Genomic DNA, 17773 nt, shown 5'->3' with positions numbered 1-17773 from the left:
TTTGAAATGTCCCAGTTCATTTTCATTTAGAGAAGTCATTTCTTTCTTCTAGTATTGATTTGTACAGGGAATTTCTCACAAAATTCTTTATATAATGTATATTGAGGGACTCAAGGATAATGTTCTTATTACCATTTTCAAAGAATACAAAAATACACTTTTAATAAGATTTTCTTGGTTCTCTATATAAAAGCTAAAGGACAACTATTAAGGTTAACTCAATATTTTCTAAAGTGCATTTCATTAGTACTTGAAAAGAAATTTTAAAAGATTCTGGGAGAGAAGAGGAGGAAAACTCATTGATCCATAAGGATTAGCACATGTCTTTGGGTGTGTGGGGCAGGGGAGTGTCTAGAAAAGTTAGGATCACACTCAGCTATGTGATCTAATCTCTATATATCTATTCTCTAAATTAGATACCAGCGATGTATCCACACAGGTGTATTCATATGACTATCATGTACACTAGTGAGATCCAGGGAAATAATTCTTAGTACTGACATTCTTGGAAACTTAAGTAGTAATCAGGTTTTTATGATTAAGTTGTTATGATTTCATAGGCAGTGTTTGTTTCCTTAACCAACCTGGAATGTCTTTAAAAGACCAAGTATAGGAACATTCTTTCATTTTTAATTTAATATAGAAAATGCTGAATTTACAAGTTAAATAGAGATGAAAATCATTTTCATTAGTCTATTTGGGACACTGACTTTACTTGTTTTATTAGGAACTGAATGTGGTACCCAATAATCTCTAATTCCATCCCTAGTGCTCCCTTGTACCAATCAAGACAAACTTCACTTTAGACCTAGTTTTCAGTAATCTCAACTAAACATTAAAGTAAAAAATAAGTCTGATCAAATAATTCTGTTATCCAGCAGTTGTTTAAGATGCTTACACCAATGAACATAATATTGAGAAAGAAATGAATACTCCAAATTGTGTTTGAAGAAGGCAAAGAATACATGTTGTAATTGACCATGTAAAAGAAAGAAAATTAAAATAAGAACCTTGGTAAATTCTGGTAGTCTTGGAACCATGTTGCCCAGGGGGTAGTCAGCTAGCTAAGTCTTCCTTAACTTGGATTTTTCTTGTTCACATCCCTGATAACACTCTTTTCCTCCTCAGATCCCATTCCCAGTAAATCATGTTCCCACCAGATCTTGTTGTTTCAAGCTTTATTTTCAGAGGAACCCAAATTTCAAGCCCTTCCTTTTGCACTTATTGTCTCTTTTCCTATAATTTCAGACTTTTCTCCCAACATTTTTTCCTCAGTGAATGCAAATTTACTTCAAGGGAGTTGAAGCTTGTTAATTTTGAGAGTTTACTGGGATCATTTTCCTCTAGCCATACATGAAAGGTAGCAAAACACTTTTCAAGTTTTTCAGTTCCCAGTCAGTCAACTACCCTTTCCTGGGAAAATTTGTTAGCAGTTTAGTCTCAGGTCTGTCAGAAACTACATTCGTTTTCCTCCATTTCCCCCAAAGTAGTTACTGGTACCAAGCAGAGTTAGTTAAGTATATGTTCCTGTTAACATATATTTGCACTTGGGATCCATGTGAACACCTTCCACCTGGCTTTTATTGAAGGTGGTCATCCAGTTTGCTTTTCTGATGGCATTCTTTTTCTCACTATTCCTCTCCATAGCTAAGTGATTTGAAAATAACATATTTAGTGAATGGTATGATTGAAAGCTCTAGAAGGAATGCCAGCCGTTTCAGCTCTCTCGGTCTTATATGTAAACAGTTCTTTGGAACCTATCTTATTTTCGTATTTTTGTTTTGAATCTCATTTACAAAAAATATTTTAATGTATTTGAAAGACATCCACTAACTATCCCATGATGATGAACAGATTTCCAGTTCCCTACCCTTCCCAGTTTCCTTTCCATCCATCCATCACCCCATTAACTCTCCTAGGACCTTCTCTTTCCAACACCAATTTCCAGGCTCAAGGTCAACCGGTACCAACTGCTTTGGGAGTGGTGACCTAGGACACGTGTCTTAGTACGGTACCTGCCGCAACGCAGCCACAACGCCATTTATAAAATTGGTTCTTGTGTGAGCTGCAGTTAAAAGCGATGTTTAGAGAAAGCTACAGGCACCAGGGACCAGCCCCTCAAGCTAATATAATTTGAGGCTCCCACCACCAGAAATTTCCTGAAAGCTGGCTTGGCTACCTTGGGGAGTTTACAAATCCAAAGACTTACAGAGGCAATGGACCTCATTGTTGAAACTCGCTAGTAAAGTGTCACCGTGATAGCAACTATGAATATTGTTGGGAATAAGTGAAATGGTGCAGCTAGGGGTGCTGAACAGAGGGCCCGAGGACATGGTGACTTATCTTTGCATCTCGCAGGAGCTGATCTTCGGGCTTCATGCTGCAACTGTTATCTTGGCAGGGTCCCTGTTAAGAGTCATCCTTGAATGACTCTGAGGGAGTTGAACACTCATCTGGTAGGTTTATTCCCCAGTGATTGTGTTCGCATCCCCCAGGCATCATTTATAGATAGACCACCCAAACCTTTTAGTGATGTGTCTCAAATTTGGTTATTGCCCAAAGGTGGCCATGAGGCATAAACACAGCCCCCATGGAAGAATTTTTACTTTTCTTCCGGTCACCTTAGTCTCATCTGCCTTCCTCAACCTATTCCAAATTTATTCTTTTAACCGAAAACCGCAGACCATGCCATTTCTCCCATTTTTTTTTTTGAAGACACCAGGGATGGGGCATACTTGACTGTGCTCTGGTCTTACTCCTGGCTCCGTGCTCAAGTTTCACATCTGCGGGGTCTCTGGGGACCATAAAAGATTGCATGAATTGAACTGGGTCCTTCTTGCTTGCAGAGAAAATGCCCTGTCAGCTATGCTCTTCTTCCTCTGACACTACCCCACTCTTCATCAGGCCCATGCAATTTCTCCTCTTATGGGCTTCATAACCCTGGACATGTTTGTATTTCTTAAAGTCTTGTCTATTCCCCCTTTTTCCTCTCTCTAACTTCACATTCTTTCCCATCCCATCCTTTAACACCCAGCCACTCCCAAAAACAACCACAGTTGACAGCATCTCAAAATTCAGAAGTTTTATTAACAACCAATTAACAATGATGCATCTCTTTAATTTGAAAAAATATATTAGAATAAAAAAAGGTGTATGGCATGTCAGTGTTTGCCTAGGGCAACAATCAGGTACCTAAAGTGGAACCTACCATTCCAGCTCTCACATTACATAGCCATAGTAGAGAGAGATGTCCATCTCTTTTTCCCTCTCAATAAAGAACTGCAATTTCCCCCAAAGACGTGTGTTTGGCATCGTTCTCACGCTCCTGCTGAGCCTTCCTTTACATAGCCTCATGCTCTGGTCTCTGCTGTTTGGTGATGGGCTTTGACATGACTGGCTCAGGAACATTGGGCTTTCTCCATGGAATTGGTTGGAAACGGAAGTCTTGGGGGAGAATGTGACTCTGACGTTTGGGTGGCGACTGCCTCTTGTTCACAGAGACGGGAGGAGGCTCCCGCTGGAGAGAAGAGCCAGCTGCTGTCTTGTAGGGAGCAGGTCTAGAAGCTGCAGGGTGACTAATAGGCTGACTACTTGGGTTCTGCAAACCTGGTTGAGATGGGGTGTTTGAAATGGACTGAGCAGGTTTGGCAGAACCAGGCAAAAATGCAGTGGTTGACCGGGAAGAATTGACAGCAGTTGGCCGACCTGCATTGGTAGAGCCAGGCTTGGCAGGGTAAGCTGCAGCAGGACGATGTGAGGCCACAGACTGTGGTCTCCGAGGAACAGGTCGGGCTTGCGGCCTCTCCATGGTAAGAAAAGGCAAAGGTACCAATTTGACCTTCCCAGGAGGTGGCAGCTCAGACTGGGATGGAGATGAGCGTTTTTCAGCACTGCTACTTGGTTTCTGTGCTTTGACCTGAGTTTTCTCAAGGCCTTTTCCATCCCGTGTAGCACCTAGCCATGGCTTTACAGCTGAGGATGGATTGACATCTTTAGGCTTCTTTGAGCTACTCATGACCTGGGAGGAAGAGATTCCAGGTTTTGGATCACTCTTCTTCCCCAGAGCATGAAACACTTGGAAAGAATCCAGCATGTGTATGCCTAGGTAGCGGCGGGGCTTTTTAACAGACTCTTGGCAAAGCTCAGGTTGACTTTTCTTGCGTTTCATCTTGCCAGTGGTGGGCTTTTCTTCTGCCTTGACCTTGTTCCCTGGATGCTTACACTTGTTAGCTTTCTTAGAGTTTTCTCTGGTGTTTTTTTATCTTCTCCTGCCCATGGCTCTTTGTCTTGTTGATCCTGCTGGAGGCAGCTTTGCCAGGTTTGCTGTTAGTTTTGGCCTTGATCAAAGGACACCTATCACTGACTGCAGCATTACAAACAATCCCCGCTCCCCCTAGCAAGCATTCTCGGACTTTTGGCTGGATTTTAGCCTTGGGTTCTCCCTCAAGAGGTTCAGAAGCCTCCTTTTTGTTCTTCCGTGTTGGAAGGGAGGTCCCCTTAGTGCCACTTGAATTTTCTTCCACCTGCTTCAGAGTGATGGTGTCAGTGGTGTTCATTACCTGCAGATCTTTGCATTAATCTAGGTCTACTGGGATCCGGTAGGTCTCCAGAGGTTTTGAAAGCCCAGTTTTCATCTGATCAAAATTCTTGACTTTTTGTTCCTGAGTTGGAGTTGGGGTCAGCGCCAGATTACTTTGGGCTGGAGATATTATGGGAACTTCTCCAAGCTCAGGTGGTGGATTACTCTCAGGTCTTTGAATCCTGCTACTGCAAGATGTGGGCAATTCGGATATTTGTGTCAGACCAAATGTCTGACCTGAAGGTTGTGATGCCAGGGAAGTCTCCATCCCCAGGAAATTCCTCACTAAAAAGGAAGCAAGGAAGAAATCAGTCCCTGCGAAATGAGATATTCCCTCCACAAAACTAGTGGTGCAACAAGGGTGCACCTACCAGAAATAGGCAAGGCATTGTTACTCGGTATTCTACAGATAATGGACAAGGTCCTGTGCTTGAAGATTGGAGATAAATGTTGTAGTTCTTACTGTTTGTCATGTGGTGCTGTTGTTTTTTGGTTTTCTTTGTATTTGAAAGTGTTTCTGTGTAAATTAACTTAAAAAATAAGAGACTTGGGACAGATGGATAGTACATTTGGTAAGGCCCTGGCCCTGCACACAGCTGACCTCAGTTTGATCTTTCGTATCACGTATGATCTCCTAAGCAACTTCAGTAGTGATCCCTAGCACAGACCCAGGAGTAATCCCCGAGCACTTTGGGCTATGACACAGATTCAACCTCCTCCAAACAAAAGCTTTTTAAAAAAAAAAAATTAGAGATTTTCAAACTAATAAGAGCCATACAGAGCTTAGCATTGTAATGTATTGTACTCTCAGTTTATTCACTTTCCTGGAAAATAAAAGGACGTTAATATCATAGAATAAGAGTATGAATGAAGCAGTACTTCAGCATTGTTGGGTAACATTGCTTTGTCCTTCAAGAAGTTTAGGTTTAATCTGGTTACACCCATCACGGTGCTCCTGAAGCACTTCCACTTCCATTGTGTTTATCTGTAAACAATCTTCCCTATGCTCTCCCACCCAGTTAATCAGCTTTCCCCTTAATCAGACTTTGTTAATTTGTAAGATCAGTTTCCCAGAAATCTATGATTTTATATGTATGAGTGAAATATTGCCTTTTTCCTCTCCTTATGCCTTATGAACAATTTACTTTAAGGTAATATCCTTTTTGTATAGATACAGGAAGACCGTTAACATTATGCTTTGTAACTTAGGATTTGATTGGCCTTGAATATTATTCACTCCCGGGCATCTGCTTTCTCGACTTAGCCTCAGTTGCCCTTAGTTCCTAACACCCCAAAAGCAGGGTCCCGACGAGGGACTGAATGGACCCAGGGCAAGCAGTGAGCTACCCTGGCAGCGAAATGGGCCAGGCCAAGGTGTCACGATTCTTAACTATAAGTTAAGAGTTTGATCATAGACAAATGCTGTCATGATCCAAGGTAACGACAAGACTAGGATCCTGCTAGGGGTGGGAAAGACTATCTGGCCTGAGCACCGTAGTCTGAGATCAAGATGGCCCTAGGAGAGCAATTCTATAAGTTTAAGATATTTCTTACTGTATCCATACAAAATGATTTATATTCTTGTATGCTTGTCGGACAAGGAGAGGAGAGGCACGCCCATGGGTTTCTGCTCTAGGGTGGGTCCTCCTGTTGAGGAAGGATCTGTCCTAGGAGTGGTCTTCCCTGAGGCTAAGATTTCTACCCCTGTTGATCTCCACCCCTATTGATTGTGACCACACCTATGTGTAATTGTTTCCCCAATTCCTCATGGAGAGAGGATTTAACTGGACTGTAGGAGTGGGGCAGGGGGCAGAAGGAAGAAGAGAGTTCAGAGAGGATCAGAACCCAGACTCCAGAGAAGGAGGATGAAGGGGAATGGAGAAGGAGAATGAAGTAGCTGGGGGAGGAAGAATGGGGGCAGAGACAGAAGGAGAGATGAGGAGAGAATCAGAATAAACTACAACTAATACCTACCAGCCTGGCCCTCGTTCCTTCCTCTGCCTGACCATTGCCATCGACCTCTCCGGGGTGGTAGAAGGGTGAGACTACCGAACGCGGGCGGCGGGAGAGATAGAGCCGCCGCCGTGTGGGTGCCGCGTGCCCCCCACCTTGAGTGAGCTTACACAAGCATGATATTTGTGCTGAAGTACAGATTCTAGGTTTCATGGTGTGAGACAGAATCTCTGAACCACAAGTGTATTCAGAACCTTGCTGTTCAATAATGGAAGGGAAAGTTAAACTGGTACCATTACAATAAGAGTTCTGAAACTTCTTAAGAAAATAACAAAATACTAGTTTAAGACATGTATTTTACTTTTAGTGTGGTAATTCTGGAGGACTACTGAACTAGAACAGTGAAAAATGTGACATTCCCTGCCACAGAGGCTGGGTGGGATGGGGGGTATGGGTGGTGGGAGGAATACTGGGATCCGTGATGTTGGAGAATGGGCACTGGTGGAGGGATAGGTACTCCATCATTGTATAAATGAAATCCAAGCACAATAATTTGTAAGTCTACAACTGTGCCTCATGATGTTTAATTAATAAAAATTTAAAATTAAATGAAATAACTAGGGAAAAATGTGGCATTCTTTTGTGTGCTCCTGAAGTTTCATTATATGAAACCTAGATGTCCATTATACGATCATACCTTACAATCTCCATTAGGAGCTCTTGTGTTGAGTGTGAAAATAACATGCTGAAAAATGAGTGAAGGGAGTAAACATGAACTGAGTTTAGTTAACTTCATTTCATAAACTTGAAAATCTCAGTGTATTTAAATACCATCTGTCTATGGACAGTTTTCCTTTTTTTGATTTCAATTTTTGAGTTTTCTTTCCCTTCTCTCAGTTTAACTCACCTTGATAACTCGATTCTGTGATGGGTTGAGCAGACAGAGAGAAGTCAATTCCAGAGGAGGAGGCTGATGTTTGGTTATTTGGGTGCTGGACCTCCTTCAGAACCATAACCATTTCTCTAGATGAGTTGCTGTAAGCTTGGGGGGCAGAGCCATTTTTCCCTGTGTATGACATGGAGTCATAGGACTGCAGGCCAGAAAGGAGAGTTCCCAGAGTGCCTTGATGATAGTAATACACCTGGTTTCATTCCTGGTAGGGAAGTGACAGGCTTAGAATCTGATGTGGAACCAGAGATGGTGTTCTCTCAACAAGACTGCCAGAAATTGATGGGTACACAGACACCGTGCTGTAGGTATCCAGGGTTCTCTCATAGCTAGCTGACTTAGACATGGAAGAGACAGCGGTGTATTGGTCAAGGACAGTTACAAAAAAGTCTCCCATGGAAGACTTCACTTAAGCACTTCCTGCAATATCCCTTTCCAAAACACTCGGGTAGGAAGCAGTTGAGGTGGATATATGACTCTGGTGAAACACTCCAGATAGCGTTGTTGTGCTGAAATGTTGGTAAAGATGGGCACTACCCATCAGTGGTTTGAAAGAGGTGCCAGAGGCTGAGGGCAGGAGCCAAGCAGAACTACCAACTGGAGCAGATAGTCTGGAGTAGTTGCAGACACTTCCTGTAAGGGAAGCTGCATCGTTCACCACGGGAAGGGAATGCTGCAGAGTATGTGCAGTTCCCAATACAGATGTATTTTGAAAATTTTCTGTAAGGAACAAGAGGGTGATGAAAAAATTCTGTGAGATTAATAATCTCCTGCAATTCTGAGAGGAACAATATTAACTTAAAATTTAAGCCAGCGAGATGCTTCTAGTACCAGCAGTCAACTGAGTTTCCAAAATTCCAACAATTTGGGGTGATTCAAATCCTGGAACCTTTTAGCAATTTGTGTATTTGGTATCGTGCTTCCAAATGAACACAGAACTGTTGAAGAACACCAGGTGATCGTGTCTGTACCTGAATTTCTTGCTTACAGAGAGTTTCTCCTTACCCTAGCAATGCCTGTAGCTTGCTCTCCTATTGACTCATATGTTATTTCCTATAAGGGAAGCTTTTCCAAACTAGGAAGTCTAAGAGAATGGGTAACATTCTCTGGACAAGAAGAAACCTGAGGGCCAGAAATGACAAAGAGACTTCATGTTTTCCAATAATTTTTATTGGGCGTGGTAAGGAGTATAGTTTGGACTAATAACTGACAGTGATCTTGGGCTCTTTCTGGCTCTACACTCTGAAGTGACCCCTTGTAACATTCAGAAGTGTGTATGCAGTGACAGAGATCCAACTTGATTGGCTGTGTATAAGGCAAGTGCCTTATCCCCTCCAGTACTATCTCTCTGTCCCTTTTGAATTTCCAAGTTAAGGAATCTAAGCATGTGGACTTTTTTCCAGGACTCTGCATGATCACTACAATGCAGAAACGGTCAGGAAGATACCTTACATTAATATAGGCATTTGGGGTCTTTACAACTATTACCATTGTAATCATCAGGTTTCCATTTTACTTGTGCAATGAATATCTGTTAGTTACGGTTCACTTATGACTTAATCTTGTTGATGCATTGAAGGTTACTCTGATTTTTTATCCACTTCAAAAAGGACTACTTGAGTTTTTCCCAAGAAATGTTTTTGGAAGGAAAACTTTATTTAAATTCTGTGTCTTAAGCTGGTTATCTACAATGTAGTTACTAATAACTCTAAGAATAATAATGCATACATGAATATAATTTTTCCATTTCACGTGGTTTACATAGGAGGAAGAATAAAGAAAACATAATGAAAATTATGTATCACAGAACTGAAAAATAAGTATATAGATATCGATGAAATCTGGGCTATGTAGCAAGCAGCATAGTACAGTAAGTTATTGAGAGCAGACCCAAGAGTCAACCCTGAATAACAGTGGATGTGGTCTCAAACAAAACCAAATAAAACAGTCCAATAAGTTTATTAATAAATTGTTTCACATATACAATATGAAGAGTGTATTCTATTTTAGAAAAAAACTGCTAGCCAAAAAAATGTAATAGAAGGTGATTTTTGAGTGCACACTTTACCAGTACATTAAAGAAAAAAGATTTACCAGTAACTACATAACAAAAAGAAAATAGGAATAAACGTGATTGTATTTCATAGGCAAGAAATGTTTTAAATGAGTAAAATAGAGAAACTTCGTAATTACAAAAAATTATTCTCATCAATACCTCTGAATATTAACCAGCAAACAACACGTGTTAAACATAGCATATGATTTCAGTTTATCACACAAACAGAAAAGACCATATAAAAAAATGATCACAAAATATTGCAAATTTACTTTCAAAACCTAGATTAGAATTATCTTTATTAACCAGGAAAACGTTCTTCTCATTATTTAATAAATGAGCACCAAAATCCCATTAAATATTTTTAATGTAGGAATAATCAAAATTCACAAATATGACAAAAATGTGTAATTAGACACGTGAGACTTGATTTTCCTATTTCCTCTTAGGATCTAAAAACAGAAGTTGACTATTATCAAAATACTCTCATGTTAGAAAAAGTCACATGAAATAATATTTGTAAATATGACAAGCAACTTTAACCTGGAACCTACTTACAACACAAATGAATCAAATCTCCTGAATCAAGTTAGAAGATACCATTTTTTAAATTTCAACAGGCAACGCGTACATGTACTTAAAAACCAGAACGTAATAAAAACATTGAAGATTCTATTTCTTCCACCCACCTAGATAACCACTATTAGCTATTTATGGGATGTATCATTTCTGAAGCATGGTTATATTCCAAATTGTCAAGTACCAAGTACTGTGTTCTTAGAGATAATAAGGAAAAAAAGTCACCAAGGATGGTTTTCTGATATACTGGTTTTCCTACTGGTACCCTACTCAAGGAATAGTATACTTTCTAGTTCTGGCATTTATTGAAGTAAATTGCTTTGACTTGCTCTCAGTGTATTTATCTCAGCACATTTAACATATATTCTTTCTTTTCTGATTTTAAATCCTTGGTTTTCTTCAACATTCTATCCAGACGGTTTCCTCTTCCTTAATAATTGCCGTCCATATTCTTTCTTTCTTTCTTTCTTTCCTATTTCAGTCTCCCTCACATCTTCTTGGTTTCTATTGGTCAATGTTTGATGAAAGTGATCCCAAACATCTTACCTTTGAGGGCTTGCCTCCCTACCACTCAGCACTCCACACCTTCCCCATGCCCCATATTTTCTTATTACCTGGTTTAAATAGAAAACTCAAAGATCAATGATTATTACTGTGTAATAGCACTATATTTAAAATACTGAAGTATAAATACAAGTGGAGAGACCATTACAGAGAAAACATGCTAGTACATATTAACAGGTTTCCACAGCATCTACATTTTCTGTTTCTGTAAAAATACTGTCTCTGATTTACTTTTCTTCAATGGATAGCATGTAAAATACACGAATAAAAGGAAAAAGAAACACAGAGAATCAACATATATATATATATATGTTTCTATTTGAGCTCGTAAATATGTCTTAAATATAAAATAATCAATGAGGAAAAACAGTTTGTATGTGAGAGAAAGTAAGCCAATGTCTAAAATCACACAGCAAATGTCAAAGTCAAGCTAAAATGAGGCTTATAAAATTCTACTTGAATAGTTTCCTTCACTACTACATGTTGTTTTTACTAGACTGCTAAGTTTAGGGATGATAAATCGAATGTAAAGCTTTGAAAAGTATTATTCCTTACCTGACATGGTCAGAGAAGAGGAAATACCGATGCAAGCTAGAAGAGAAGAGGAGACAGTACGAGAGTACGTCAGTAAACTGCAGCGGCTTAAGACCACAAGTGTCCAGTACAGATGACTGGTCAATGGTGATTGGTCATTGGTCACTGGTCACTTGCCAGGATGATTCAAATTTGTTTACAAACAACCGCATGGAAACCCCAAGATTCTTCCAGTTGGTAGTTGTTTTGGTGGGAGAATGATGTCATAAAATTGGCAGTTGAAAGGTAGAGGCTAGCCAATCAGGAGGTCAGATTCCCAAGAAGAAGACCGGATTGGATAGAGAGAGAAGTAGAATGAAGCAGGCTAGGGAGATGGAATCCTACAAGACAGTTATAACAGTTTCAACTTCCTCAGACTATTGTGTTAGAAAACTACTCCCATTATACTCAAGAGCTTACATATTTCATTAATAAATCACCAAAATTAATAAATAATCATTTTTATTGCACTGTTAAAGAAACAACATTCGGTATTACTAGTATATTTTCTATAATGTTTACAGCACAGCCGGTAACATTTGCCTTGCAGGAGGCCAACCCTGATTCTAATTCCTCTGCCCAGCAAGCTACCCAGAGTACCGATTCCTCTGCCCGGCAAGCTACCCAGAGTATCTCGCCCTCATAGCAAAAGCCTGGCAAGCTACCCATGACGTATTAGATAGGCCAAAACCAGTAACAACAAGTCTCACAATTTGTTGTAAGATGTTACTGGTGCATGCTTGAGCAAATGGATGAACCACGGGAGGACAGTGCCACAGTGCTATGATTGAAAAAAACGGTGATTTCTTTCAATATGACAACACTTACTAGGATAAGTTGTAGATGAATCGAGATGTGTTAAAATGTAAAAATAATGAGAAGAAATAGTAAATGCACAGGTATCTTATTTGTACAAAACAAACAGTTGTTCTCAGTTTAAAACTGTAGGATATAAAGAAAAACATATGCTCATTTGTGTGAAAATTTTACAATCTGAAAGAAAAGGTAAAAAGTAAATTAAGTGATCAAAAAACAAGCAAAACAAACAACTACTGGCAATTAATATGATAGGCAAAAGGTGAATGTTTTTAATAAATTAGTGCTATGAAATAAATCAGTATTTAGCTATTAAACTTGTATAGAAAAAATAAGCATAAAGTATGATCATATAATCTGTACTAAAAGAAGTATATATGACTCGTAAACACAAGAGCAATTTTCAAGCTCACTAGTAGACAAAGAGCACAAATTAAAATGACAATTTAAAATTTTCCCCAAAATTACAAATATTTAAAAATTAGGTAACATCTTTTCCTAGCAAAGATGCTAAAAATAGACCTTTTCAAGTTATTTTATTGAGAATTAAATCTGTATAATAGTATGGCAATATATACTTACTTTTAAGCAGTTTAATATTCTTTAAGTAAATTAGCTTTTGTGTGCGTATATGGAAATTCAGGGATCAAACCCATAACCTCACAAATCTGAGACAAATATTTTGCCACTGAGATATATTTTCAACCACAGTTAGTGATTTTGGTTTTGTTTCTATAGTGCAAGGCATAGAACCCAAAATTTCATACTTGCAAGCCAAGTGCTTTAGCCCTGAGCTACATACCCAGTCATAAGCAAGTTAGCTTTTTTTTGGGGGGGGGGGGGGTCACACCTGGCGATGCACAGGGGTTACTCCTGGCTCTGCCATCAGGAATTACCCCTTGCGGTGCTCAGGGGAATGCCGCAGACTGCCTCGGTCGAAGACCACCAGGCTGAGGGGAAAACAGGGGAGAAGGTCCGCAGGAAAGCAGGAGATTCGGCGCGATGGACAGACAGACACCAACACAAGAGAGGCTGAGTGCTGCTGCGAGTTTATTGAGCCCAGAGTTCCTCTTATTATACAGTTACAGAACAAAGAACCAGGGGTCCTTATCAGACATTACGTTAGTCTCTTCATTAAGTTCCCAAAAACGGTACAGGGTCTGCTTTACATTGAGACAAGGCATCCGCTCGTAAATCTTTATATAGGCCTTTCATGTTCAACGGTGTTTAACCACAATCCAATTTACAGAGTTCTTTTATCCTTATCTTTCCCAATACAAGTTCTGCTTTATTTTTGTAACCAGGTCAGTACATTAAAGAGACAGTGAAGGTCATTAGGTTACCAAACTGTGTTTAGCATTGTCACATTAATGAATTATGGGGTGCACGTGCAGGGGCCAATGTCTGCAGTGTACGTGCAGGGGTTTGATGTTTGCAAAAGAGGGCATAGGGGTCTTTCAACATCCCCTCTCTCCCACACGTAGGCCTGCTGTTTGTTCATTAATGACTGCATTGTAAGCTGAGGCTGGCACTCTTCTAAAGATAACTTTCAGTGGTCGTGACTGGCTCTGCTTTTGTCTAGCTTCAAAATGAACTCTGACTTTATTTAAAACCTCTTTTCCATGAGCTAAGGTAACTGACAATAAAGTAATTTAAACTGCAACTACAGCACCTCTTCTTATAAGTCTTAACCCAGTCTTATATTCCTATATTCCTATTGTCCTAAAACCATGAACTTATTTCCCTACATTCCTGTGGTTAGTGATTATGTTTTCTGCAGTAGTCAATACTTAAACTAAAAGTAAGACTGGCAGGCAAATATTAAAAGCTCCATTTGGGAGGCTAGAGAACCGCATACCAGAAATGTCATGGGCGCTTGCTAGGCCCAGGCAAACAAGGGGGGCTGCCGGAGGCATAGACCCGTGGGCCGCGAACCTCCCATTCCCAGGAACCTGAGGCCTGCCCAGGTTCCCCCCGTAACATGTTGCTACGCAGGCGAAACCGTTGACGGCGTGGCAATAAGGTACATTGAAGACAAAGTTGGCAAAACCCTCCATGACATTGAGGCTAATGGTACTTTCAAAGATGCCACGCCACTTGCCGAGCAAGTAAAAACAGAGATAGATAAATGGGACTATCTTAAACTAAGAAGATTCTGCACCTCCAAAGAAACAGTGACCAAAATACAAAGACAGTCTACAGAATGGGAAAGGATATTCACCGAATACACATCTGACAAGGGGTTGATATCAAGGATATACAAAGTACTAGTTGAACTCCACAGGAAGAAAACATCCAACCCCATCAAAAAATGGGGCAATGAAATGAACAGAAACTTTCTCAAAGAAGAAATCCGAATGGCAAAAAAGCACATGAGAAAATGCTCTACATCATTAATCATCAGGGAGATGCAGATCAAAACCACAATGAGATACCATCTCACACCTCAGAGACTGGCCCACATTCAAAAGAACAAAAGCAACCGATGCTGGCGCGGATGTGGCGAGAAAGGGACACTCCTTCACTGTTGGTGGGAATGCCGACTAGTTCAGCCCTTTTGGAAAACAGTATGGACGTTTCTCAAAAAATTAGAAATTGAGCTCCCATTTGACCCAGTGATACCACTCCTGGGAATATACCCCAGAGAGGCAAAAATGTGTAGTCGAAGTGACATCTGCACTTGTTTGTTCATTGCAGCACTCTTTACAATAGCCAGAAACTGGAAGAAACCTGAGTGCCCAAGAACAGATGACTGGTTAAAGAAACTTTGGTACATCTACACAATGGAGTACTATGTAGCTCTTAGAAAAGATGAAGTCATGAAATTTACATACAAGTGGTGCAATATGGAAAGTATCATGCTAAGCGAAATGAGTCAGAAAGAGAGGGATAGACATAGAAAGATTGCATTCATCTGGGGAATATAAAGCAACAAAATATGAGATTAATACCTAAGAATAGCTGAGATCAACACCAAGAGGATTACTCCATAGCTTAGAGGCCATCCGGGTATTCTAGGGGAAAGGGCAGTTCAGATAGAGAAGGGAGCACCAAATAAAGGGTGTTTGGAGGATCCTCCCAGGAGGGGAAATGCATGTTGAAAGTAGACTATGGACTGAACATGTTTGCCACTCAATGCCCCTTTTGCAGACCACAACACCCAAAAGGAGAGAGAGAACAAAGGGGAGTGCCCTGCCACAGAGGCAGGGTGGGAGGGGGGTGGGGGGGTATATTATCCATGGTGGTGGAAAATGGGCACTGGTGGAGGGATGGGTATTTGATCATTGTATGACCGAAACCCAAGCACAAAGATTTGTAAATCTACAACTGTACCTCATGGTGCTTCAATAAAAAAAAAAGAATGAGAAGAACAAAAGTCTACTGACTGTTTTACAATTTTCTATGGCGCTCTTCTTCAACTGTTCAATTTCATTGTCTTTCTGTATGTTACTGGAGGCAAGAGCTTTGAGTTGTATTTCCAATGCTGCAACCTGCTGATCACGTTCTTCTCGCCACTTCTGAAGGTTACGGTCTTTCTCTGTCAGTTGTGCCATAAGCATTTCCTAATCAGAAAGCCCAGATAAAATATTTCCTTGTAAAACAAATTACAGAATATGTCCACTAAATGACAGAATATGTCCACTATGTTCATGTGCAAATTTTATCCGTATCTGTCCAAAATTTAAAAATCAGTTTTATTGCTCACCTCTTTATTTGTTGTTTGGTTATGGTGACACACCTGGCAGTGATCCTAGTGGGTTTGGGGGATACAGGATTGGGGATCATACCTGGGACCGCATGCAAGTCAAGCATCCTACCCACTTTACTATTGCTTTGGCCCCTTGTTCACCTCTTTTGTTGTTGTTGATTTTTTGGGTCATTCCCAGCAATGCTCAGGGGTTACTCCTGGCTCTCCGCTCAGAAATTACTTACGACGAGGTTCAGGGGACCATACAGAAAGCAGAGGATCCAATTAGGTCAGCCTTGTGCAAGGCAAATGCCCTCCCTCTTTATCAAACAACACTTTAACATTAAAAAAAAAATCCTCGGGGTCGGAGTAATAGCACAGCATGGAGGGCTTTTTGCCTTGCTCCGCCTCCCCTTGTTCACGTAAAAAAATTACAGATTTAAATTAATATCTGCATTTGCTCAACACCTGAAACATGAGCGATGAGGTCAGAACAATAGAACAGTAGGGACAGCATTTGCTTTTCACAAGGCTGACAAGGGTTCAATCCCCAGCATCTCCTATGGTCTCCCACGCAGCTCCAGGAATAATTCCTGAGTGCAGAGCAAGAAGTAAGCCCTGTGCATCGCTGGGTGTGACACCCTCATCCCCCACAAAAGCAAAGAGAAGTGAGTGGGCAAAATTGCAGTAAAATGACAACAATAAATTGTAACAAACATTAGAAAAGTAAAAATAAACTGGGTTAGAACAATCATGAAATAGTGAAAACTTGAGGAAAATATAAGATCTAAACATGAAATATACAAGCAATACTGAAAAAACAAAATTAAGGGGGACACAAATAAATCAAGAGAGTACATCATTGTTCATCGATTTGCTCGAGCGGCCCCAGTAACGTCTCCATCGTGAGACTTGTTGTTACTGTGTTTGGCATATCGAATACATCACGGGGAGCTTGCCAGGCTCTGCGGGTGAGACACTCTCGGTAGCTTGCCGGGCTCTCCGAGAGGGGCGGAGGAATCGAACTCCGGTTGGCCATGTTGGCTGCGTGCAAGGCAAACGCCCTACCCGCTGTGCTATCGCTCCAGCCCCAAGAGAGTACATACTGTGTGTTTAAGGACAAAGGTTTAACAGTGCGAAGATGTTAGTTTCCTTAACAGATCTTTAAAGCTGATATAATTCTTAGTGAAATTTCCAGCAGTTGTGGATGTGGCATGTGGCTCCGGGTTGAGCACGACTCTTCCACTTGTGAGGCCTGGGTTTGAGCCCCGCCCCCCCCCATTTCCCTCCCCACCAGATTCAGGGCAACTTCTGTGTGTTTATAGAGAAAAGCGGATTCAAAGTAATTTATATGTAGATTCCAGTAGAGTAAAAATGACATTGAAAATGAAGAAAGCAGGAGCAAATTAGGCCATTTTATATATTTTCATTTATATGAAATTTAAAAAATGAACAAAACGGGGATGGAACAATAGTACAGTAAGTGGGGTACTTGCCTTGCAGTTAGCCAACTTGGGTTTGATCCTGGCACCCCATTAGGGTCTCCCGCCCGAGCCAACCAAGAGTGAGCCCTGAGCATGGAGCCAAGAGTAACACCCAAAAGCAAGGCAAACGCTCTATCTGCTGTACAAAGCATATATGTATTTCTTAATTTAAAGTTATATTAGTGGAGTTCATGCCCAATTCAATCAGCATAATCAGTGGCTGAATAAATAGCAGCACGCCTACATTAATATATATATGTACATATATATGTATATTTTTTCACTCCTGGGCATCCGTCATAATTACTTGACTCAAGCTTCAGTTGCTGCAGTCTCTAACCCCAGAAAGCTGGATCCCAGCCAGCTTTTAACCTTAGCTCCTGGACGCCAGAGAAGTAAGTTTTGGAATGTTTGTTACTGTGTGTATAGATAACTTCAAATATCAATAAGAAGTAAACTTAATTTGTTTAATGTGTACGAGCAGGGAAAGGGAAACACAACACAGATGCATATAGCCCCTGAGCGAATCTTT

At 40.5% G+C, this 17773-nt stretch overlaps 1 pseudogene; it reads right to left on the bottom strand.

Annotated features, from left to right (window-relative positions):
- The window catches only part of LOC130041958 (kinesin-like protein KIF20B), a 187126-nt pseudogene that overhangs the window by 146789 nt on the left and 22564 nt on the right, over nt 1-17773 (bottom strand).

Source organism: Sorex fumeus, unplaced genomic scaffold (assembly GCF_029834395.1).
Source record: "Sorex fumeus unplaced genomic scaffold, SorFum_2.1 ptg000002l, whole genome shotgun sequence".
NCBI lineage: Eukaryota > Metazoa > Chordata > Mammalia > Eulipotyphla > Soricidae > Sorex > Sorex fumeus.
This window is presented reverse-complemented; position numbering and strand designations above follow the sequence as displayed.